This window comes from Gavia stellata, unplaced genomic scaffold, assembly GCF_030936135.1.
Source record: "Gavia stellata isolate bGavSte3 unplaced genomic scaffold, bGavSte3.hap2 HAP2_SCAFFOLD_95, whole genome shotgun sequence".
NCBI lineage: Eukaryota > Metazoa > Chordata > Aves > Gaviiformes > Gaviidae > Gavia > Gavia stellata.
Genome location: NW_026776961.1, coordinates 130,398 through 154,270, shown reverse-complemented (window position 1 = coordinate 154,270; position 23,873 = coordinate 130,398). Strand labels below are relative to the sequence as shown.

The following is a 23,873-nucleotide window of genomic DNA, read 5'->3' as shown; positions in this document are numbered from 1 at the left end:
TTTCTTCCCACACACTTAGATGAGCTTTGAAATCCATGCAGTGAAGGCACAAAGCTCACAAAACAGAACTGAAGATAAAAATCTGCCATCTATACTGATGCAATCAGAGACAACAGCACAGGAGCCGAGAAGTACGAGCCCAAGCAAGGCGAAGCTCCCTGCTAACGGCCATACGCACATCAACAGTAACCGCTCCCAGAAGAAGACTTGACAGCACTTCTGTTAAGACAGGATGGGCATAAAGCTTGTCTAGCGGACTGCTCGGATTCCGATTCCCAGGGAGGACGTTCACCCTGCTGAGTACAGCAAGGCCTGTGCAACGCTACCCGTATGCACCATAGACGCCGAGCCACGAGGTGACAATTCCCACACAGGGAGAGAAGCACGTGCTGGCCAGAAGTGGTCTTTTCGCAGACACCCCGCACTCAGCGGGACTCAGTCACCTGAGGTCTGACAGCATCTGGGGAGCGGGAGGTGAGCCAGGATCTGGGAGCACATTTGTAACTCAGCTCCTGCTGCCTCAGGCGTCTGATGATGCATCCATGTAATAAAGATTCATCTTGGAAGTATATAGTCTATAGGGGCTTAGTGCTCGTCCACGAAAGCTGTTCTGCTGTGTCATTCTTTGGCCTTTCCAGGCGCCTTGCAGCAGAGCAAATGCTGGCAAACCCATGGCATGAAAGCTTATCCCTTCACTGCCTTGGTTGGTCTGGGATCAGTGATCCAAGCTTGTAGCCAGGCATCGCGAGGGCTGGCCTTGGACAGGAGATCACCTGGAAACCGCAGGGACAGCGGGCATGTGCCAGCCCTGACCTGCTGACCACCCACCCTTCCCAGCAACTACATGAGAACCGAGGGGGCTGGAAGACTATTTGTGCCTCGCCTTCACCATGGGTAACAGAAGCAGGAGAAAGGAGCTGTACCTGAGATTTCACAGTAGACCGCTTGTTGATACACTCTGGCTTCTCGGGGTTTAAAGATCACCTTGATTTCAGCCGAAGAATTTGGCCAGACATCTCCCTCCTAAAACAGAAGCAGACAGAAAACCATTTATCTTTAAACGTTACATGTCTTGTTTTCAACCACAGCCCTGTAGCCTATGTTTAGAGCATCAGTGAAGAGCAAGGAGCAAGCAACACTTGCCAACAACATTTATAAAAGAGTCTGGAAGCGGTTGCAAAAAACTGTCCCAAGTCCCTTACCTTTACTGGCACCCGGGAGAGGCATTTTGTTAAATTAGGGCTACAACGAAGCAACCCAACTGGCAAACAAATTCCAGCGAATCAAGCAGGATTTCTTCAGAGGTACCAGCCAGTCTAAGGAAAAGGGACCTAGCTACACTTCACGTCTGTACATCATTACATGGAGTACCAGCACGCAGTACTGTGGGCAGCCAGACTTCTGCACCTCACCTTAATGCACTTCAGGAGCTCAAGGCGGGGTTGAGCTAGTTCTGGAGTCATACTCCAACTGTAACGAAGCAGGAGCCCTGGGACACACTCCAAAATCAACTCTAATGCACTGCACGATGCCCTTCAGGCTCAGCTCATCAGCTCCCACTCTACAATACTCCTACTGCTCTGACACAGTCTCTTGGTCACACCATGCTGCTGTCAGCTACAGTGGTGTGAAACTGCAGTTGTGCTGGCATTGCTGGCTCTCAGCCTTCGATGGGCTAAAGGAGTAACCAAGAAGAGAACACGATCCCCTTCCTTGGTTAAAAAAAAAAAATTAGTTTCACCTATTTTAAAAAAAGAAGAGGTTGGGCTTATTCTAGGGTTCACTCCAAGATGAGAAGGGATTTTGCACTGCTCAGACAGCAGGCGTTCTTCGTCTCAGACCATGCAAATACTCAGAATCAGAGCTCTGGTTGATTGAAGGACATGGGGTTTTGCTTGCAGAAACAGAAAAGCAAAGATTTTTCTGTACCTATGTGCCATACAACTCAAAAAAAACCTGCCAGTCTTGTGTCCAGGCTCACAGATGCCATTGGAAGGGAGATTCAGACATGGTGTAAGTCCAGCTTATACAAAGGGATTGGTGTTTCCATGACTAAACTTGGGCTGAATTTGGCCTCCTTTCCACACAGGACCGTTTCATTCTTCAGGTCAATATGTGAACTGACAATGCTCTAATACCCTTTGTTACTGCCCATACAGTATGCGTCAGGTGTGCCCTTACATATAATAATCAATACCTCTGAGCACTCTAAGAACACTTATTTATAGCCCTTGCAGTAGCTCAGCTTTAGGCAGGCTCTCACTGCCTGTCAGGAGCCCGCAGTTCAGAAGTGGTTTTTGTAACAAGCTCTCCCAGCCTCACTAGAAACCTGACCTTTTCTCTCGGCATGTCAAGGCAGCTGATGCAGGGATCTGCCAAGTGACCTCATTCAGGGAGGAGCAGGAGGAGGAGGAGGGGAGGTTCTCAGCTACAGCTTACCATCGGCTCAATGGTGAAGACATCATCGGAGAAAAGCATGGAGTCTCCTTGCACCTTTGCCCTCTGGTTCCGGAAGGTGCGGGAGAGAAGGGAAAGGCGTTCTCGGAGAGTGGGGTCCACCATGCACTCCTTGAGGAAGCAATCCGTCTTGTCCTCTTCCTGCCTCTGCAGCCTGCGACACAGCCTGCGGCCACGGGGAGAGACAAACCAAACAGATAATTCAATAAGCAACATATTTGCAGAGACTGCCGGGTAAGTGCAGGGGCAGCAACGCACTCGGGGAGGAACAGCAGCACCAGCAGCAGCTCAGCAAGGGGCTGACCCCGAGCCATGGGGTCCCAAATGGATCAGATGATCACTTGTTGCTCCCTGGCGTGGCAGGTAGTTTTACTCCACACTCACAAGTTAAGAAGAGGTTTTGGAAAGCTAGCAGCCCTCAAGAGAGCCTCCTGGCTCAAAGCCACTGCCACAACTGATGGAGAATCCACCAACCTCAACTGCCTTTTCCCACCATAGAGCTGCTCGGGGGAGGCAGATAAAGATCAAGGAGCACCCACTGCAGGGCTTCACTGGCAAGGGGAGAAGCACCTGGGGTTCAGCTGCAGGTTACGAGCATCACTCTTTTTCCTTCCTTTTTGGACCCGCGGGGATAAGCAAACAATGCCTGCTCCCAGTTCCCTATACTGCCTTCCACCAGGGGATCCCTGCTTCTCTGACAGCAGGACAGTGGCCTTAGAGCTATGACCATCCCTAAGACTTCCAAGTAAGGAAGAACAAAACCTCCTGCTCAGACTCTAAGACACAAACTGGCACGAGATCAAATGTAATTGGAAAAAAAGAAAAAAAAAATCCGGTTGAAGTCTACTGTGGGGAAACCTGGTTGCTTCTGAGGGGAAAGAGGAACACTCAGGGTCCAGGCTGAGACAGGCAGCTGGGAAGAGATGGTCAAGGAATGGGCCAGGGAAGTACCAAGAGAAGGTCAGGAGGTTTCCTTTCAACACACTGAGCGTGCACAGAAGTCACACACTGTGTCATTAAAAAGAGAGAACAGTGGAAAACTAGTTTTGGCCTTCAAGGCATTTCTGACCTAATTACGTTGCACTTTATTTGCTCAGAGGCCCTCAGAAAGTGCTCCACTTTAAGGCAGTTTCCTGATCAGCTATGGGTTCAGACTAACTCCTATATACCTACATCCATCCAAGTCTGAAAAGTCACACAAGGATTCCCTAAATCACCCAAGCTTTGAAGTGTCATTTCCAATTCACCCCCCCGGGCTGCAAGTGTTTCTCTGCTGCCTGAAATGGGAATTTCAAAGCTTGAGCAAAGACACACTTTCAAGAGCCTGACCCATCTCTCACCACCATGAAGACATGGGTGGCTGAAGCCCAAATGCACTTCCAGGTCCTGTGCTGCCCTACCTTCCCTGCAGAACCCTCCACCTCCAAACTCTCCCCAGCCTCAAAGGAAGGGCACAAATAGCTCCTTGTGCTGGAAACCAGGGCAGCGTGAGGCAATTAACACCCTACAGCAGGGTGGCCTCAACTTTCACCCTACCCTGCACATCGCTGGAAAAGGAGCCTGCCACCTTATCAAAGCTGGAGGGGAAAAAACTGCAGTGACTATCGTAATAGTTATGGTATCTGCAGCTACATTACGTCCCAGGTAACGAGTGCTGACACTTTCCTCAGCCTCATGGACCCTCTGTAGCCCAGGGATGTCTGGACCTCAGTGCTTTGTGCTCCCACAAACCACCAATTTGCTATCCAGTCATTGCAACCAACCTTTCCTCTCCAAAACATCTTCCTCAGCTGGGGTACGGGTGGAACTGGAATGGGAAGTGCTGAGCTCCAGTACCCTGAAACTCAGTGACACGCACCCTGATGCTGGGGATGGTTTACTTGTCCTAAACCATTCAAAAGCACCAACACCCCTGAGCCCACACGTCAGTTTTACCCTTGGGCAGCGTATCTTATGGAAGCGAATCTTTCAAACGCACCTCAGCTTCCGCTGATCCTCCTCTTCCTGTGTAGCAAAAGCCTTCCACTGGAAGTGGGCTATGATTTCACTCCGATTGTGGATGACCACGGATCCGTGGTTTGACAGCGAGAGGTAAGTCTTCTCAACTGCCAAGGAGTTCCTGTCTAGCCTGATGTTGACATCTCCAGCTGCTCCATAAAGGCTCGTGTGGGTATCTTCACCTGCAACAAAGCAAAGGGCAGTCTTTGCTCACCTCACTTGCTGATGGAAGTACCAGGAAGAGAGCAAACCACACGTAACAGAAGAAACCGTTACAGCTTTTAGCTGTATTAGCAGTTCCACGGATCAGCACATTTATCTCATCCTGAGAGCTGCCTGTGTACAGCACAAGGATGTCCTGGACACCATCTAAACCACCTTATTTCTGGGTGTGTTTGTAGAGGTTTATCCCCAAGGTGACAGCATTTACAGTGAGATTTTTCAGACGTGCCCAGGTGGCCTTTGGGTTGCCATCCCACCCAGGTCATGGGGAATTCTGCATCAAAGTCATTCAGGTGACTCTGAGGAGTCCCACCACAGTCATAGCTTGACCAGGGTCTCCTGCAGGCACACCACCAGTGGTGGGTCTCTCCTGAGGATCCCTTGTGGCTGGCAAGCAAAGATGCCTGGGGGCATGTGGGCAGAAAAGGGAGGTTCAGAGGAACAAGTGAAGGGACAGCCCACCGCAGGATGGCACGCAGAAGAGAACTTCACTGTGTTGTAGAAGCAGTACCCTCAACTTGCTGTTTGTGAAGATATGTCAAAATGAGACTGGTAGGGCACGGTCCACACCAGACCGCCCATTACAGTCCTGCAAGCCCATTTCTTCAGCCTGGATCCTGTTGCTTATGCCTGAGGGTGCAAGTCTACGCTGAATATTCCCAAGCTATTCAACGACCAGAGCGAGGACATCTTTGCTTTCCACCTCAGAACAAGCTGAAGAGGAGAGAGCCTTGCCTGTGCACATCAACTGATTAATGGCTGGAGTCTTGCTGGGGTACCTGCCAGCATCGCACCCTCCAGAACAGACTCCCACCAAAGGCTCCCTCATTCCCAGAGCTTTCAAACCTTCATTCTTCCCAACCAACAAACTCCTGGGAGTCAACCGAGCTCAAACATCACTACCAAGCCCACTCTTCCTGTTGTGGGTGAGTGTTTCCCAGGTGAGATGCAAACAGCAAACATCAGACATGCTCTCCAGAAATGGCATTTCTAGGGAGTGGTGCTTAAAGCCTCCGAGCCAGCCCCAACTGACAAGCGCAGCAACCCGGCCATGGCCTGGAGGGCATCCCTCTGCAAAGGCACAGCCTTCTCCTCACTGCAGGGCTTACAGCAAGGCAGCCAGTGGATGCACCTGCCTTTAAAAGGCTGCCATGCAACACCACAAGGGGAGAGCTGGACGGACTCCTTAAATCCTAAGCCAGGCAACGCAGCAGAATCACATTCATTCTGGGAGCCGGGTTGGGGAATGAGGCAAGACTCGCCCTTAAAACAGTAGATCTCTACAGTCAGTCATTCATGTCTGCACATGGAGAATTCAGCCTTCATGCCTGTACAATCCTCCATTTCTTGGCTCTTAAGGCAGTCTGGAGTGCAAGGTAAAGCTGGGGCAGGGCAGGTACACCTGGACAGGGAATTGAGGTGGCTGGGACAACGGGGAATGATGGTGGAAGACTGTCACGAGAAGGTGCTTGGTGCAGAACACCATGCTGACACCAGGGTCCCCCAGCGAGGGACCAGTGCAAAGGACATACAGAACAAGGACAGGCTCAGCCTCTGCCCCTTATCTGTTCACTTCTAAGCACTGAAACATGCAGAGCTTTTGGAAGAAAATGTTCTAGAAGTTGCCCACAAAGCAAACTTAACATTATTCTGCTTAGAAAGGGCTCTGCTTTGAAGGACGCAGAGAGTGTGCACCACGCAGCGCCCAGCACTTACCTGTGTCGTAGTGAACTACCAAGGACCTGGAATGGTGACCCGTCTTCAGTGGGTGAAACTCCACTGTCACTTGCATGGCATCACCAATCCCAAGAGTCCCGACGGAGGGATCGACGGAGAAAGGGCTGCAAGGCAAAGAGAGCTATCAGGACTATTGCGGGAGATTTGGGGACTGTATTCCTTTGGCAGTCTAGTTCCCTTCAGCTCACTTGCGCAAGCAAGGAGCAAACAAACCACAGCCAGCGGAAGACAAACACAACATACAGGATCAGAAACAGAGCGACTGACTCCCGCTTCTGCAGAGATCCAGCCCTCAGAAGATCCCATGGCATAAAATGACCTCATCTCCCCCATGCTCTGCGTCCCATTCTCTGCAGCCTCAGGAGTCCAACTGCTAGCAATACCATCAGAAAACGGCTTGTGAAGAGCACAGAAACGGTAAGAGCTATTCGCATGCACGACCTGATGCTGATTTCCTCAGGAATTTTTCTTTTCCTGCCACCCAGAAACCTCACCTCAAGAGATGCAAATGTCAAGGCAATACCTGTTGCAATGAGATCACAGCCTAGAAATCAGACACAGAATAAAAGTCTTTTTGAAGACCCGGGACTAGTTATGGTTCAATTTGCAGAATCCTTTTTTTTTTTTACCTTGAAAGCATCCTGGTTTAGCCTAAGAAAGGGCGAGTTTTATCGGCATTTCAATGAAAGCTGCTCTAAGAAGAAAAGAACAACAGGAAAAATCTGAATGCAAATGCAGACTGGAGTGATACCACAGCATGGAAACAAAACACAAAAGGAGTATCCCATTTACAGCCTGAACAATTAAATCCCTAGCGAAATGAAGCGCCATTAACAGGAGCATAGCAAGGCGAGTTTAACAGGAGGTTTTCTCTCTGTTCACAAGCAATGCAATCTGGGACTCCGGCTTGTACTCCAAGCTCGGTAACTGTTTGCCTGGCCCACCAGACAAAGTCTGTGCAATGTCTTGGAAATAATTATGAAAATGTGTTGGCATACTGTGGATTTAAGATGAGCAGTTATGATTTGTCACCAGGTAAACAGCTCTTGGCTGATAGAAACAAAACTCGATGCTTTAATGCTTAGGGCTAAGTCAGGTAAAACATGCTTCTGCACAACGGCAGCTGAGCTTCATGGCTCTTGTACAGCCACACTTAGAAAACAAAAGTTACTGGGTTTAGTGCTTTGCTGGTGGTCAATTCGTCACCTTAAAACCACGTTCTGGAGAGTTTTACCATGATTAGAGGACGCAATGCGCACACCAAAATAATGAGGACAACTGGAGCCATGCGCCAGCTGAACTTTGCTCACCTAAGTAGTGACAGCTGATGACATTGCACTCAATAGAGCAGTTGGCAAGGACACTGCAAAAACATGCCTGACTTTACTGGGTATTTAGTTTGGTGGTGACAACTAGATCTGGACAGCCCCGAGGAAAACTGTACACCGATTTGCAAGTTCCTGCCTATGTATTCTCCACAGCGATAAGCAGCAGCCTGCTGAAATAGCATCCTGGAGGCCTGCTTAAATAGCTTTGCCAGGCTTTGGTGGAAGCTCCTCTTGGACCCTCACGTTTCACAGGACAAAAGTAAGAAGTCTTCTTTCGAGCCCTGCTTTCCTGGGGAAGAAATTGAGGCTACTCAGGTGCACCAAGTCAGACGGTGGGTCTTTGCTGCATTCTTGACCTCGGCTCCTACACCAAGACCTCTGGGACCAAACAACTCTCAGCTCATTATCAACCAACTGAACTGGTTTACTTGCAGATGCGGTGTCAAAAACGCATTACCCTCTCCAATTCAGCAAACCCCAAAACGGGTGACTACCTTCTGAGACCAAAAGGAACAGCACAGGCTGACTGCAACACCACTCACATCAGGCATTTGATAGGGGACCACCGGAATACCCTGTGCTGTGGCCTCCCAGAGCACGGGTGTATTTGGCTGAGAGTGGTATGCAACCATTTCAGAAGGTACTTACCATCAGCAGGTTGCAAGCTAGCTACTAACATTCTAGCACTCTCCAGGAAACCTAGGAGAGATAAAGCTCTAGGAGAAAATGCCCCCAACCCCTGCACCACAGAGTTGCTGCATTTTTTGCCTGGGCTCTCAGTAGCATTCTGCTTGGGGGCTGTAGTGCAGTCTTGAAGCCCGTGTCTGCTCGTCTCCACTTAAGAGCTCATTCTACTTAAGAATATTTTGGTTCCAAGGACCAGACCAAACCTACCGGAAAACAAAGTTCCTGGACCACACGTTGTTACTGTCAGGACCTCAGTACCCTCAGCTTTGATCGACTGATCTCCAATTGCTCAGAATTACTTGCCAATAGAGACACAGCTGCTGATCAACTCTTCAATGTCTCTTCCACCAGCTCATAGCTGGTCATTTTCTAACACTGCATTTGGTCTACACGAACTGAGCTCCTAGAGCTCCTGTCATCTGCCACGCACTATCCCATACAGCCCAAGGGCGGTCAGGTTGCCTTCCTTTACTTGCTCTTTCAAACTAACAGAAGTGGTCTTGTGAGATGCTGTGCTGGAGACACCACTGCAGTATGAAACTTCCCTGCAGCTTGCCGAGTTTCATCGAAGGTTGTATCATGCTTAAAACACTGTAAGCAACTGCCAGACCCACATGTCCTGCCCAGTTCCAGCTATGCCTGCAATACAGCAGCTCAGATGCTCTGGTTCTTTTTTGTTACTGCTTACCAAATCTATTATCACGCAACAGTGTTTTGCACAAGCAAGATGTTGAGTTCCTTTACCTCTGAGTGCTCATGCGGTAGCGGGCCTCCCGGTTCCCGATGTTGCGAACCAGCAGTGTTTTCTGGGTGCTGTATTTGACTGGACAGACACCGAAGTTCAGCTGGTCAGGGAAGTCCAGGATGGCTCGGGCACCTATAGCTCGGATCGGCACAACGAACTTTTCCCTTTCCGTGATGCAGGTGACCTGGTGGAAGTAATCCTGCAGGGAAAGAAGCAATCTCAGCACAGTCCGTTTAGTACCATCCCCACGGCAGAAGGAAAGCTGCTGTTTTCTAGGACTCCAACAGGGGCATTCAATAATATAATAGTCCTTTTTGCCTTAATGACCTTTCAGTCCAGGAGCACGACTTGAACAGGGCTGCTAACTCGCAAAGAAGGAACAACCCCCTTGAGTCACCTGCTTTCTCAGCAAGCTGCCAGATCCAGACAAAATCATCTGACACTTGGATTCTGAGGCACCAAAATAGAGTCATTTCATGTACGGGATTACAGCAGTAACAAGAACCTGCCTTGATCGCCACTGCAGACTATTAAAGGCACCACTAAGAACCCAGTTGTGCCACAGGGCCAACTCCAATCCCAGCAATGCAGTGACCTCCTTGAAGCTTGGCAGGGGATGCTCAGGTACACTTTCAGAAGGACTTTGCCACATGCACAATCAAGAGTCAGTCTGGTGAAATACTTAACAAGTTGGACACAATAATTGGTTTATATCAGCTGAGTGTAGGGTACAGGTGTATTTCCCACCCCTTCCCATAGCATTATGGAGACAAAGCTGGGGACACACACCCTTAAAAGGTTATCTGATCCACCTCCCCACCCCAGAACTGGCTCAGCTCTGTACCCACACTACTCAAGAGATGTTTGACAAGTACTTGAAAGCACTAACAACTCCACCCCTGCCCTCAGCAGCCTGTTCCAGCTCTGCCCTAGGCTTAAAGAGAGCTCTTCCTCTGTGTAATCTCAATTTCCCTTTACATCTCCTCCTAGCCTCAGGGGAGGCAGCAAACAGCTTTGCTTCCTCTCCGCTGCATGGCTGATGTCTTCATCACCTCTCTTTTGTACAGTCTCCAGAATAAGCGACTTGCTGCCTTGCTAGCACGCCTCCCTGAGGAAGGTCAGACATCCCGACCAGAGCAAACTCAGCTCTGCTATTCCCAGTCATTGGCTTGCTCAGAAAAGAGCCAGACAGACCCCCCCCTCAAGCTGTCTGGCATTTAGCAGTAGGGAGGTGAATCAAATCACCAAAATTATTCTGCTGTAGGGTTGAGCAGATCAATCTCCAGATCTACAGTGTGGCATAGCTGGGCTGGAAGTATCACCTTGCCCCCCGCTGAAAGCAGTGGTAAAACTGATTCGTAGGGCCAGGAGCCATTACCTCCAGCAGCTCTTAGTGACCAGTTGATAAAAGCTCTGCCTCTTATCACTCACTTGTTCTCCTGATCTTTTTTCCACTCAGTGCTTTTATCTCGTTTGGTATTTTTATAATTGTTGAAGCAGCAAGCAGACAATTTAGGATTTGCACACAGCAGCAAACCCCCTCAACCAGACAAGATTCGGATTCCTCTGCCCTTGGGATTTCCTGCTCCCATACCCACCCTCTCCAAGCCTGCAAGGGACCTACAGCAGCCAGACGAGGCACAGACACAGAGCTACAGCTTTACCACAAAAGTTAACACCCAGCGCTTACCAACCGCCTGTTTGGCTGGGGTTTAAGGTTGCAGTAACAGACGCTGTCACATCCAAGGTGGAAAAAGAATCAAGAAGGATCTTTTATTCTGGGTATCTCAAATATTCACACTGGATATTGCAGAAGGGCTTTTGCTTCTCATATTTGGAAGGCAAAATACCAGGAAAGGAACTGCAGCAAATGACCTACAGACTGGAAGATCACATTTCAGGAATGCATTTCATCTTCAGCAAGTCCTTCTGAATTAGCAATTTTGTACTCAACCTTGCAGCCTAAGCCCTCTAAAATAAAAGCTATGGGCAGTCCATGTGAATTTAAAGCACCTATTAGCTGGGTACTTCACATCCTGGACTGTTTAGATCCTCAGAAACTGCATTAGCAAATAAAGAATCCTATTTACATTTTTTTTGTTATTTTGGCCACACTACTGTAACAAAGGCATTGTAAATCCAATTGAAATCTGCGTGCCTTATTAAGTCTTGGCATGCCATATTTACTTATCTCTCCCTTCCAGATGCCAGATAGACAGAGGAGGATGCAAGGAGTTCAGATCAGCAGGGGGATAAAGAAAAAAGAAAACTTCAACAGTTGGAGCCATTTGAGGGAATTAAAAGGAAATAATTTTCAAGTCATTGTCATTGCTAAGGAGGAGATCAGCAGCAATGCAAATAAGAGCCCAAGGAATCAATCCTCCCCAAAAGCAAGCACAGGCAGCCTTCCCAGCTCCGCTGCCAGTGAGGGGCACTGGGACTGCCTGCACAGCAGCGCCTGGGGAAGGGACTTCTCCAGGCGTGCGAAGACAAGGCTAAAGCAACAAGGATTTGGTCTCGCAGAGACAACCGTCACCTTTGAGAGAGAAAGCTGCCTCTTGTCATTCACATACACACATGTTGTGTGCTGAGCCCCTTCTCCAGGGACTCCCTGGGACGCTGCATCCTCTACAAAGCTTGACTCAAAGCACTTCAGCACGTGCTGACCCTTCAACCGCGCTCTAGGACCCCAAAGTGGGACCTCAGAGCAAAGTTGAATGCAGCGTCAGGCCAAACGGGGTGGGGGGGGAAAACCAAGGAAAGAGGGGTGCTAGGCAGAAGCTGGCTGCTCACACTGCTGTGAATCCATGGTCCTGTAAGCTTTTGAAAGCTGAACCGCCCTCTCCTGGAAGATCAAGGCTGCAATTCTCCACAGCAGCACTGCCCTGTCTTACCAACTCTGCTATGCACTTACTCACAGTCTAGGGGTACAGTCCAAGCCAGTTTAAAATCTTGTTTGACTTTGCAACTGCAAACCCTTAGCAGGCTGTTTAAAACCAGGTCTCTAAGTAAACATGCCTGGGTGAGGGAGGGGTTGCATCACTTCCATGCTTTAAAGACCATTGTGTTTAGATGCAGCTTCAGGCTATAGATTTTCATGAAAATACAACTTCATGCTTCATACAGCTCCGCTCTCAGTTTCAGGGAAAATACAGTTCATTGTACGATGGTTCCTCTTCTCTTACTCCCCTTTGATAAGCAGTAAGTTACAAGCTCTGGCCTGCAAAGCATCACCGATGGCATTTGAATTAGCATCCGCTGAAATTAAAGCAACTGCTTGTATCAAAGGTGTCACTTCAAGCTCTTTGCAAACTCAGGCTAACATTCATTACTGTCACAGGGATATCAGCCTTAACTGCCCAGTATGCCAGCAAACTCGGATGTCAGTTTTACTGTAGAACCGATCCTAAACACCTCACTGGGTTCCTTGCAGCAGGCAACTGCAAAGAAGAGATCCTTGTAGCAGGAGGTAGCATAGTAAGTCAAATAGGGCAAGTTCCCTGCTGAAACCATGATACCATCAAGGCTGGAAAATAAGGGCTGTTAAAAGAGGGAGGCTGGAGGATGAAGATGGCTTCAGACGAGAAGGGGTACCCCTCCTCCTGCCTCCCTCAGCTACCAAGTCACAGGATGCTTTGAAATCAGACCCTTCGCTCCAGGTTCATTTTGCGCAGGGCCATTTGCCTTGATCTTCTGCCCCTTTCCTCCTCCCCGGAGTCTTCTTGAAAGTATACTTGGAATAGCTTCCGTGTGCTACAAAACATCTAACACAGCTGGACTGAATTTTAAAGGAGTTCATTTCAGTAATGGAACAGCTCATCGTCCTGTCATATTTCATATTAATCAATGAGCATTAATTCAGCCTCCACTGAGCATCGGTAATGAATTTTGCAAACCTTACAGACTGAACCTGGATTGCCCGAAAATATTGTATTGCTACAGTGAAAAGAACAAGAGGACAAAACAGAATAGGCTGTGCTGTGGTTCTATAGTCGTCTTCCTTCCTTCTTCCTTTAAGATAATCTATTGATAAGCCTAAAGGACACACAAATGTCAGTATTTCTGGCTGTTGTTTATTCGCCAGTCAGTTCCATGATGGTTTCCAGTTAGGCAGAGACTGTCAGACCATCACGCAAGGACACCCGGGAACACAGGTGGCACGAGAACACCCCCGCTGTACAACCGGAGCCATAAAACAGAAATGCGTCAATCAGAAGCAGCAAGAACAACTAATTGCATATGTTGCCCAACAGAAGAATTAACATTTCATATTTGTAACACAAGTGCCAATAAACAAAGAGACATGTCAGCTATTTCTTCACTTTCTGACAGTCCAATCACGTGGCACATTCCCAAATGACTGCGAGACAATAGGAAATGGCTCATTTTTCAAGAAAGGCCTGCATGGCACATGGCATTTCAGCCACTAACAACTCCCATGGTCCTTTTAGTTAGGGCTTAGCTGCAATTTTACTCCCCTGAATCGTGAGCGACTTCACTGAAGTCAGACGTACCCTGGGGAAGAACAGATTCAAATCAAGAGAATTATAGAAACCAGCTCCACACCAGGAAGACTTGCCAACCTTGACAGAGGGGTTTGTACCTGCATCCCGATTCACTGGGTTGTCCACAATCCCAGTGGATCATGGAGCAGCAGAGAGGCAGAGGTTGTGCCAAGGGAGCACTCATAAGCCTTCCACAGCTAAACCACAGATATTCTGCATGCCAGCAACTGCAAGCCCAACGCAGGTGGCTTTACAGAACCATTTCCCAGAGCCTGCCTCTTCGCTAAGGGGTTTTCAAGGTGCTGTACACCTCCTGACCGTGCTACTGATGCATTTCTAGCTGAGCTACAGCACTCAGGTACTTCGCTGACTCACGCTCCACCAAGGACGAGACAAAATTTTCGATTTGTACAAAATTCTGATTCAGCTGTATAAACCCCCAAGTGCTCCTCACTGAGCAGCACGCACCCCTCTACCAATGCCCTGCACAACCCCTGCACGGGGCACAAAACCCAGTTCAGCAGAAACCCGCCAGGCTGTCGCCAAAGCTGTGCAGAGGACCTCTCGCTGGCAGAGCTCCCTATCCAGATGCTCACCTGTTCAAGGGCAAGACAAGGGACAAAGTATTGATCATCAGTGCTCTTGGGGGTTATCTCACCCTACTTCTACTTGTGGTGATGTTCACGTGTTGCTCTGCTGCCTCTCGAAACTTGAAGAGCAGCACTTTGCCGCCCTTCATGGGCGCCCGTTTACCTCTTCCACCCCAAAGATGAACACTAATTTATACTAATAAATCACATTTTAAAGGCACCAGTGTACTTTGCAAAGCCTACCTCAGTGACATTAAGCTCTCGTGTCACTTGGGTAGCATGGAGAACTGCCCGAGGCCAACATAATTTTTACCCTAAATATTAATGATGTTAAATAATTTCTCAGTCCCTCCAAAGGAACAGATTATTTCACACGCATGGGGAGCCAGGCACCACAGGGCATTCCCTCTTTAGTTTTCTATATCCATACTGTTTGAGGACAGGACAAAGTGTTAAACTGAATCTAAGCCGCAAATGGAAGATGAGAAAACAGCTATGCCCAAAGAGATCTTGCACCTCTGGCCTGCTGCAGAAACACCAGCCCGCTCAGAGCTATCCCCTAACCTTGCCTCTCCAACAAAGTCATGCGAAAAACAGTGCTAAGGGGTGGGAGGGTGCTGGTGGAAGGAGTCAGCCTGCCTGTCTTTGTCTGCCTGCAATGCTTCCTCCCTTCCCTGCCATGGACTAAATCCTCTGTATTAACAAGCCTCCAGGTAACAGCACTGACCCTTCGCATCACAGCACTGAGAATCAGACTTGCCAGGGCCACGGCACTGGTATTCAAACCTCCAAGCAAAAGTATGTGTGGCACGGAATAGGCGCCAGGTGACAGAGCAACCACAATAACACGCATGAAGACACAGCCACACCGGTATTACTGCCCACAGGCTCTGGGGTAAGGGGTCTGCCTGCAGACTGTACCTGCCCCTTTAGTCCTAGACATGCTCTGCCAGGCAGATGTCTCACTGTCATCTGCAGCACATCAACCTCCCGCTGAGTTAAGGACATCTAGAGCTCAGTGGCTCTGCACCAGCCTGGCTCCCTGCCATGGGCACAGCACTCCCTCTCCCCTACACTCGCAGCTGGATCGCAGGCAGGCAAGTATCCTCAGAAACAGCACGGCTGCAAGGCTTGGAAACACAGGGGATGAAAAAGCATCATCTTTGCTCCAGTCCAGAGCCAGGCAGGGAAGTGGCTGCCAGGTGGGAAAGAGAAAACCTCTCTGGATCTACTCATGCCTCTAGGATTTTCCATAATAATTACACCCCTGCCATTGAGATGGCTAAACATCTTATCAACACCCCTCCCTGCCACTTTCCTACTGTTCCACGTGCACCTTCCCTCACGAACGCTCAAGAAAGCACAGGGAGGGAAAGCACAGCCTGAGAGTCCCTGCTGCAGCGCCTAGCAGCACCCTGCAATGCCAAGATGTGACCAACTGCAGCCTGGAGCAGACCTCACAGCAGGGTGTGGACTAGAACCGGCATGCAAAAAAAGCGATTACTTTAGACACAACGTTCAGCTGTGTCACTACTGTGTCCAACGTGATATACATTAAGGTGACTGCAGTTTTCAAAGGTGGTGGTCCTCACTCTGATCAGGCTTACTTCGGGTCCCCCAAATAACAGGTCACTTTTAAACAGACCTTTGTATCTATAATTAGTGGAGCAAACCGATAATTATGCAGCAACGCACAGATACTACAAACCGACACCTTGAGAGGCTGCCCCACCACAGACAGTAGACTCTCTTATCCCTGAAGCCAATAGACATTACATTAAATGTGCCAGCGCTGAAGGATAAAAGCAGTCTGGAACACGGAAGAGCCTCCAGCCTGTGAGAGCGTAATCTTCACCATGGGGAAAGAGTTTCCCCCAGTTCTAGATCCAGCGCAACCCCACCAAAACCAGGACAGTTCCACAAAACCCACACCAGATGCCCTGGTCTGAATCCGGCCCTGCAGGTGCACCTTCCCCTGAAGGCACCAACCTCTTGGCACCTCCACTCTCACCTTGTTCTCCTCAGGGGTGAAAAGGATGCGGAAAGTGGAACGCATGCCAGGTGCTACCTTACGGTACACATCCCTGGGGCCGATCAACTTGAAATAAGGTGAGCTCTCCAGGACGACCTTCACCAGCCGAGGAACCTGCAGGAAAGACATGAAACTATGACTTTGCCAGTTGTGGAAACACGAGGAGAAGAGACCTAGCCATGCCCTGGTGACATCCTTCCTCAATCACCTTTCCAAAGCACTTTTACCTCTCGAGGTACATACACATAATACACAAGGGTGGACCTGAATCCCTTCGGCTGGGGCAAAATAGCTCCAGGCCAGAGGCAGTAGGGCAATGCCCTGCTGTGAAGGAAGTGCCAAGCAGATAAGACACCAGCAGCATGGCGATACGATACCAGAATCAAGTCATCCACATAGTCAACAAACCCCGAGAACCTGCTTGCTTCTGCCTGCGCACATCCATGCCATCACACTTCTAAAGGGGGAATGTATCATCTGAAGGCAAAACAGGACGTGTTATACTGGGGCAAGGAAGAAATTCACCTCTAACATACCGGGTTTGAGCAAGGCAGTCAAGCTGCGATGCTACAGAGTCATGCAGGCAGACCAACAAGAGAAGGAGACCACAGACATTGTGGCCTTACTGGGAATAAAAGCAAGCTGAGGAGCAAAAGGAGGAACATAGGAAAACAAAGGGACAACCCCAGAAACAAGGAGATGGCTAAGAGAATTTAAAGGGGGCTGTAGAGAAGCAAGGAAGAAGCATGATACTCTACAAGGAAAGGCTGATGCAGAAGATCAGAGCAGTCAACTTACCACAATAATGGCAAGCCAGACGACCCCCCAGGCTGTGCCTATCAATTATGGGCTTCAAAGGCATTTTCTGCCTTGAGATGCATGACCAGCACTGACTCACACTGTGGTTTCATTACTAAAAGCCAATCTCAGCTCTCCGGAGCCTCTTGCTGCCTGCTGATTGTAGCCAGGCAGCTGCCAGTGCAGGCAAGGCAGATCTCTGGGCATTCCTCCCCACACCCGGGAGTCCCTGCAGGCACCCTGCTGCAAGTTTCTGGCTCTGGGATGCCACAAACACAGAGACTGCACACAGGCATTTTCTAGCACACGGATATCAACCCCTGAGCACCAAACCTCATCTCAGAAAGTCTAAAACAGGTGATTTTGACTGACAGGCAGCTGCACTGAGAAACAACGAACCCACATGAGGCTTGGCAAAAGTGGAGATCCATTCTGCACCACCCACCCGAGCCTGATAACCCACGGCTGAGGCAGTCCTGAACTCTCCAAACACTCTTTCCTCCCAGCAATGCCCTGGGGCAGCGAGTTCCCAGAGCCAATTTCACACTGCAGACAAACATTTTGGTCACCAAGTCCCTTGGGAGATGAGTTAAGACCTTCAGCAAAAGCCACCCAGAAGACGTGAGGAGCAGCCTGAAGACAGAAAAGCACTTGTACAAAACACAGGTACAAACAGGAAGTATGTAGCAAAGCGCTTCTGTATTTGAATGATTACAGAGCCTCTCTTTGGAATACACTTTGCTGTCAGCTGGATTTTGATGGAGCAGACAGCACCAGGCTACCATGCAGTATAAGTCAGTATGATTCAGAAGAATCTGGGAAACTGGTGAGAAAACTGAGACAGAGCACATGTTGCTTTTCTCTAGGACATTATCAAAAGCCAACGAAAGTAAAATATAATAACCTCTCTTAGGACTATCATCTCTAACTTTGTGTACTTAAATATGCCAAGGATTTTCCTTAGAGCCGATCTTACTTTCACACCAGCACTATCCAATGGTTGAGGTCTTACTAGCTTCAAAACTAATTCATTTTGGAAAAAAAAAAAAATCAACAGTTCACACATTGCCTCCTCTTTCCAGGGCATACAAATCCCAAGGTGCAGCTGTACAAGTTTATGATTTTTTACTGGGAAAGGCAGAAATGTTGATGCAGATGTTCTTTTCCACTTGAGGAAGCAGGAATAGAGCAAATTAACTGTTTGCCTGTTGGCTGGTACTTGGCAAAGACAAACATTTTGAAGTGCCACTTGGATAACGGAGCACCTGAAGCCAAAAGACTTAGTGGGAATGAAGCAAAGCCATAGGGAAAGAGAAACTGAGGCACACTTTAATCAGGAAAGGATACCTACAGCAAAGAGTGCCCAGAATCACTGTGGACCACATAAATGGTATCCGTGGGGCATGGGCATCCACGCTGCATCTTTCCAATATCCCCGAGCTGAACGCCAGACCAGGAATGGCGCAGCACTCTCCAGGAATAACTGAGGGACCACGCCTGCATCCTCCCTTGCCAAAGGGTCTCCTTTTCAACCGTGTCCCTGTCAAAACCTGTCATCTCACAATATACTTTGACTTCTCTTGCTTTTCCTCCACCTGCCATATGCCCCAACAGCGCTTTTTTGTCCACCTGTTTGTTTCCCCCAACAGGGAGATTTGGAGAGGTGGTTAATTCACCCGCTCTCGTGCACACTTCCATCTTCCCATCCTGCCGCCCTCCTCTCATGGATACGTCTTACTCTTCAGTACACAAGACTGTCTTTAATTACACCTTTCTTTTTCTGACCCTTCTCTGCTTCCAGCACACTTACTGCTAGGTGTCAAGAGAAACCCTTGCCTGTACAATGTTCTCTCCCAGAGCACCTTCTAACTCAGCTCCTTTCCTCGCTCCTCTCTTTTCCCACCAGCTTGCTCTTGGCACATGCCTCACTTCATCAAGTATTTCCCCTACTGAAATTCAGAAGGTCTCAATTCTCCTCTTTACAGTGGAACAAAATTGCTGACGTTTTTCAACTTTTCCCTTCTCAACTTCCTTGGGAAATCTCAAAACGATCACAATTTTTTCAAGGAAAGGTGGAGACCTTCAAGAGCATGTTACTGTGGATGGGCTGTGGTTCTCCAAAGGGAAAGCAGAGAGCCACGTTGCCTTAGAAGAACCTGGGCAGAACTGAATTAAACTTAGCAGGAGCCTAAAGTGGCCCCTAAAGGCCTCCCACTGCTCCTGCTAAATCAGTCCGCTTCCACTGCTGTTTCAAAACACCCCTTCTGGAGTGCTAACACCACTAATTGTAACTTATTCCAACATAAAGCAGAGAAGACTCAACCCCTGTGCTCTGACAGTGAGCTGCAGAGGCAGCTAAACAGGTTGTGAGAGGCAGAGATGCCCTGCCAGAAACCAAGGTTAACCAAGGAGCCACCAGGACACCATACACACTCGAGGTAAAGCATGAGGGTAGGTACGGACTGTACAGCCCTCGACATTCCCCTCAGTCCGGGGATTTCGAGAGGAAGGATGCTCACTAGAAAAGCTCCTTTGGGCTAGATACCACCAACGCATGGCCAAAATCAGGGGGAGAATCTCCAGCATGGGAAGATTTCCACCAGCTTGCAAAATAAAGGCGCTGAGACATTTGATTCTGACGTGCTGCGCTGCAGCAGATAACTTGCTATGCTGTATACCACGTGAATTACACTGCTCTCCTCTTCCAGCACGGCATTAAACCTCCACGTCCCAGCACTTACCTTGTCGGTGTTCCTCAGAATCAGCGGCGCTTCATAGACCTCGCAGGGGACGTAGCTCTGAAACACCACCTCTGATGGAAAAGGCTGAAACAAGCTCTGGTCCAGGTCAACTGAGGAGAACTGGAGATGCAAGAGAGAGCAGTGAGAGGTTCAGCTGTTGGGAAAAAGATTCATGAATGAGATTCCTACATTGATCTCCTGGGAAGTACAGTCTCTTGGTGAGTACGTCTGCCCAGCTCACACTAGGGAAACAGGAGCTCACCCACCTGTGTTCTGAGCTCAGCAAAAGTTTCTGGGCCACGCTGAGCGCGCTCAAGCTAATAAGCTCCTTTGGGAGGTGTTTCTCCAGGTTTCCTTCTCCAAAATGCAAGGCAGCGCTTACCTCCAGCAGAGCCCTGTGCTAACGGGGTCACACAGCTCCGGAGCACTTACTGAAAGAGCCATGAGCGCTCACGGAGAAAGCGAAACCCAAGAATTTACGTGAGACTCCATGGGAAACCATTTCGGGATGATCTTTGCTCTGAGACAGAGAGACCAAGTCCCACACATCCCCAGATATCATTTTTTGATACAGAGCCTAGAAATCAGTGAGAAGAGAACAGTACCAGAGGAGGTAAGGCCAACAAGAAAGTAACAGTAGTTAGGAAAAAGACATGTGAGGGGAACATTGGATGGTGATAAGGTTCAGCTCTTTTCTCAGCATTACTGGGCAACTTGAGTAAGACTGGACTTGAGATCTCCTTTTGCCATGAGCTTTAAAAGGGATGCTTTACTGTATTCTATTATTGCTCTTAATTAACACCACTGCAGAAGCATGGCTGAAAACATACACAAACAGCAAATGCTTACAGAGCAGAGGCATTACTTTGAGGAAATTCCTCCCTGCTTTGTCTCCCCTCTTCCAGCTGCACTGCTCCCCCTCGAAAAACATGGGCAGGTCTCCATGTGTGGCGGCGGCACACTGCCAGTTAGTTGTGCACTCGTCTGACGCATTCCCAACCTCCCGTGCTGTCTAGGGCAATCCTTAACCAATTCGTTACAGGTCTCTGGCTGGCAATTTTCCACTCAACAGCCTACCTCAGCAATCTACCCATTTGGACTGCGTGTTGTACTGAGCAGTCCTGTAGGAAAAGCAGCTTTAAAGTAAACGTTGATCCAGATAAAGCACCTCCACATCGCCTCTGCCCGGCGTGATTCCCCTGTATATCTGGCACCCTGCAATTTCTAACACCCTGCAAGGGTCCCACACATTGTTCCAACCCAAAGCATTAATGCAATTGGTTTTGTTAAATCTTGAATAATTACCGTAGGCCCTCAGCTTTCAAAGGCCAATGCTGCCACCGTTGAGGGAGTCCTATGGCCCCAAGCATTTGCCAGCAACTGTACCGAAGCGAGATATGACTATTTCAGCAGGAGGATGGAAAATGGCAAGCTCGCACCCTGGTGTCCTGCCCCAGCCTTCCCCCAGTATCGGGCTTTAGCACTGGTAGCTAAATTCCAGCAAAACCCACCAAGTTCAGCAGAGGTTATTTGTATTGGCTACTAAGCATATCAGGACTTCAATGTCTCACCGGGGAAAAATGTTTTACTTTTCCCCCAGCAGAAGGAACTCCACCACCACCAGCAGTTCACAGAATCACTAAGGTTGGAAAAGACCTGTAAGATCATCAAGTCCAACCACCAACCCAACCCCACCATGCCCACTAAACCATGTCCCGCAGTGCCATGTCCACACGTTCCTTGAACACCTCCAGGGATGGTGACTCCACCACCTCCCTGGGCAGCCTGTTCCAATGCTTCATTGCTCTCTCCGGAAAGACATTTTTCCTAACAACCAACCTAAACCTCCCCTGGCGCAACTTGAGGTCATTTCTTCTTGTCCTATCACTAGTCACTCGGGAGTTGGAAAGGACAACAGGACCTAGTCACCGAGGTATTCAGAGAAGCTGGAGTCAGGCCTGTCACAAGCACGCACCCTCTTCAAATGTCACCAACAGCAAGGAAAAGGGCAGGAAAAGGCTACCTTTTGATGGGAGGTTTCACTCATGTCTAGAAGCTGGATAATCCGGGGCCGCCTCATCTCCCCAGTGCTGGCCAGCCTCTGCTCCGTGGTGAGAGACATCTCCTTCAGGAAGGCCGAAGGAGTCAGCTGAAATGCAAAACACCAGCAAGAGTTACACAGATGCCTTTGTTCAGAAAGGCTTTTCTTCTTCAACTGCCACTGATGAATAATTTGTGATCACAGCCACTAGGATAGTCCTGGAAGTCCCCTAAGTTACCTGCTGAAATATTTAACATCAGTAAATTAATGATATAGAGCGGAACACACACGCTCTAACCAAGTGGCTCTGCCCCGCCGTTAGCTTCTCCTTCGTGATTTGATGTGACATGTTTGGGGATCTCTGCTCTTCGGGCATTTGTTTTCTTTTTAGTTTTGCTGCATTGAGCCAGTGACCTTTGAAGACAGTGGGGATGAGTTATCAGAAATCCCCAAACTCTATCCTTGCACAATTCTCACAACCAACACGTGTGTGATGTCACAGCTGGGTGAGTCAGAGGAAAGCAGAAAAGCAGCATTGTGCCAAGACTGACGTGGAGAGGAATGGGCCCAAGTTTTAGTTATTTCTTCTTAATTAGCACTTGTTTTCTCTCTGTTCTGGCCTCACAGACCCCTCTGCAGAAGTACACAGAGATATCTCATTCACAGACCCTGAGCACTAGGTCATCTCCAGTCAAGTGAGCTCCAGTCAGCAAAGGGGACATCTTGGATGGGAAGGAGGAATCGCCCTGACTCCACTGCTGTTTGCAGGGCTGGATCCGTGCTCCACACGGGATATGAGATACAATTACTGTTTTGCAACCTGTTCTGTCTGGGACCAGCCACGTCTTCAGGCAGAGCTCAAGCAGCCCACCACATGCCCGGCTGCCTGGAGGGCAGGTACGGTCAGAGCAGCACTGGCAAGTATGCCTACGCGACAGAAGATATTACTGCCCACACAAAGAGGATGGAACGAAGCACACACTCACGCTTCAGCTATGCCAGTGCAATGCCCAGGACATTCATTTAACTTGGCCTCCAGGCAAGACTCTGGACTTTCCCCAAAGCAGCACGCACTCCATCCCCCACTGCACCATGACAGCCACCTCCGGCAGAAGCCGGGCAGCAAAGCGATGGGGAGGTGGGGTCCAGCTTCACAGTGCTGCTAGACAACACGAGGGGAAGGCGAAGGAGGGACACAGGGGGAGTTTCCAGCCTTAACACAGGTCCTGCCCAGCCACAGCAGGTACTTACAGTTACAGACTCCTCTGTCTCTCTAACTAGCTTTGGAAAACGAGGTGCTACCACTTTGCTCTGGAATCCATCAGCCATTTTGGAGGACCCCATGGACAGATGCATCTTGCCAGTGGCCATCTCTCAGCTCACCTGGAAGGAGCAACAACGGAACTTTGAACTCTAGAATCCCATTCATGGCAGAACCAGAGGACACACCCACGTCTCCAGGCTGCGGCATCCTTCCGAAGTAGAGAACTTAAGGCCTCCCCACCCTGTTCCGTGATTAGACCGTATTTAAGTGGCACAGTCAAGATTCATAGCAGTAAAACCCCAGAACAAACATTCCCTGAGCCAAAACAGCCTTTTGCTGTGGGTGCAGTCCCACGAGCCACAAACACACACCAGGGCCTGCTGGCATTTCTCACCTTCCCCCGCTTCCATTGCTTTTGGAATCCCATTTACTGGCATTATTAACCCAATCTCTAGTAGTAGCCAAACTGTCCTTTATTCCTTTTTACAAGTTTTCCGGTGGGAACAGAAGGAAGGTAAATGTCACTTAGCTGCTTCATTTTGCCAGGGCAGCTGACCTGATGTGACTGTATGCCTGACCCTACTAAGTGCTCGGAGTACTATGAACAACCTTAAACCCAGGGATCGCTGCTGCCCCCAGCGTTAATAAAATCAGACTACTTGCTGACTTTGCAAACCCGATGTCCACCCTTTGTGCAAGGAGCCTGGTGATGCTTCCAACTAATGGAG

The 23,873-nt window shown here is 49.1% G+C and overlaps 1 pseudogene; it reads right to left on the bottom strand.

Annotated features, from left to right (window-relative positions):
* The window catches only part of LOC132321537 (hydrocephalus-inducing protein homolog), a 74,508-nt pseudogene extending 51,256 nt beyond the window's left edge, over positions 1-23,252 (bottom strand).
* Positions 23,253-23,873: the final 621 nt, after the last annotated feature.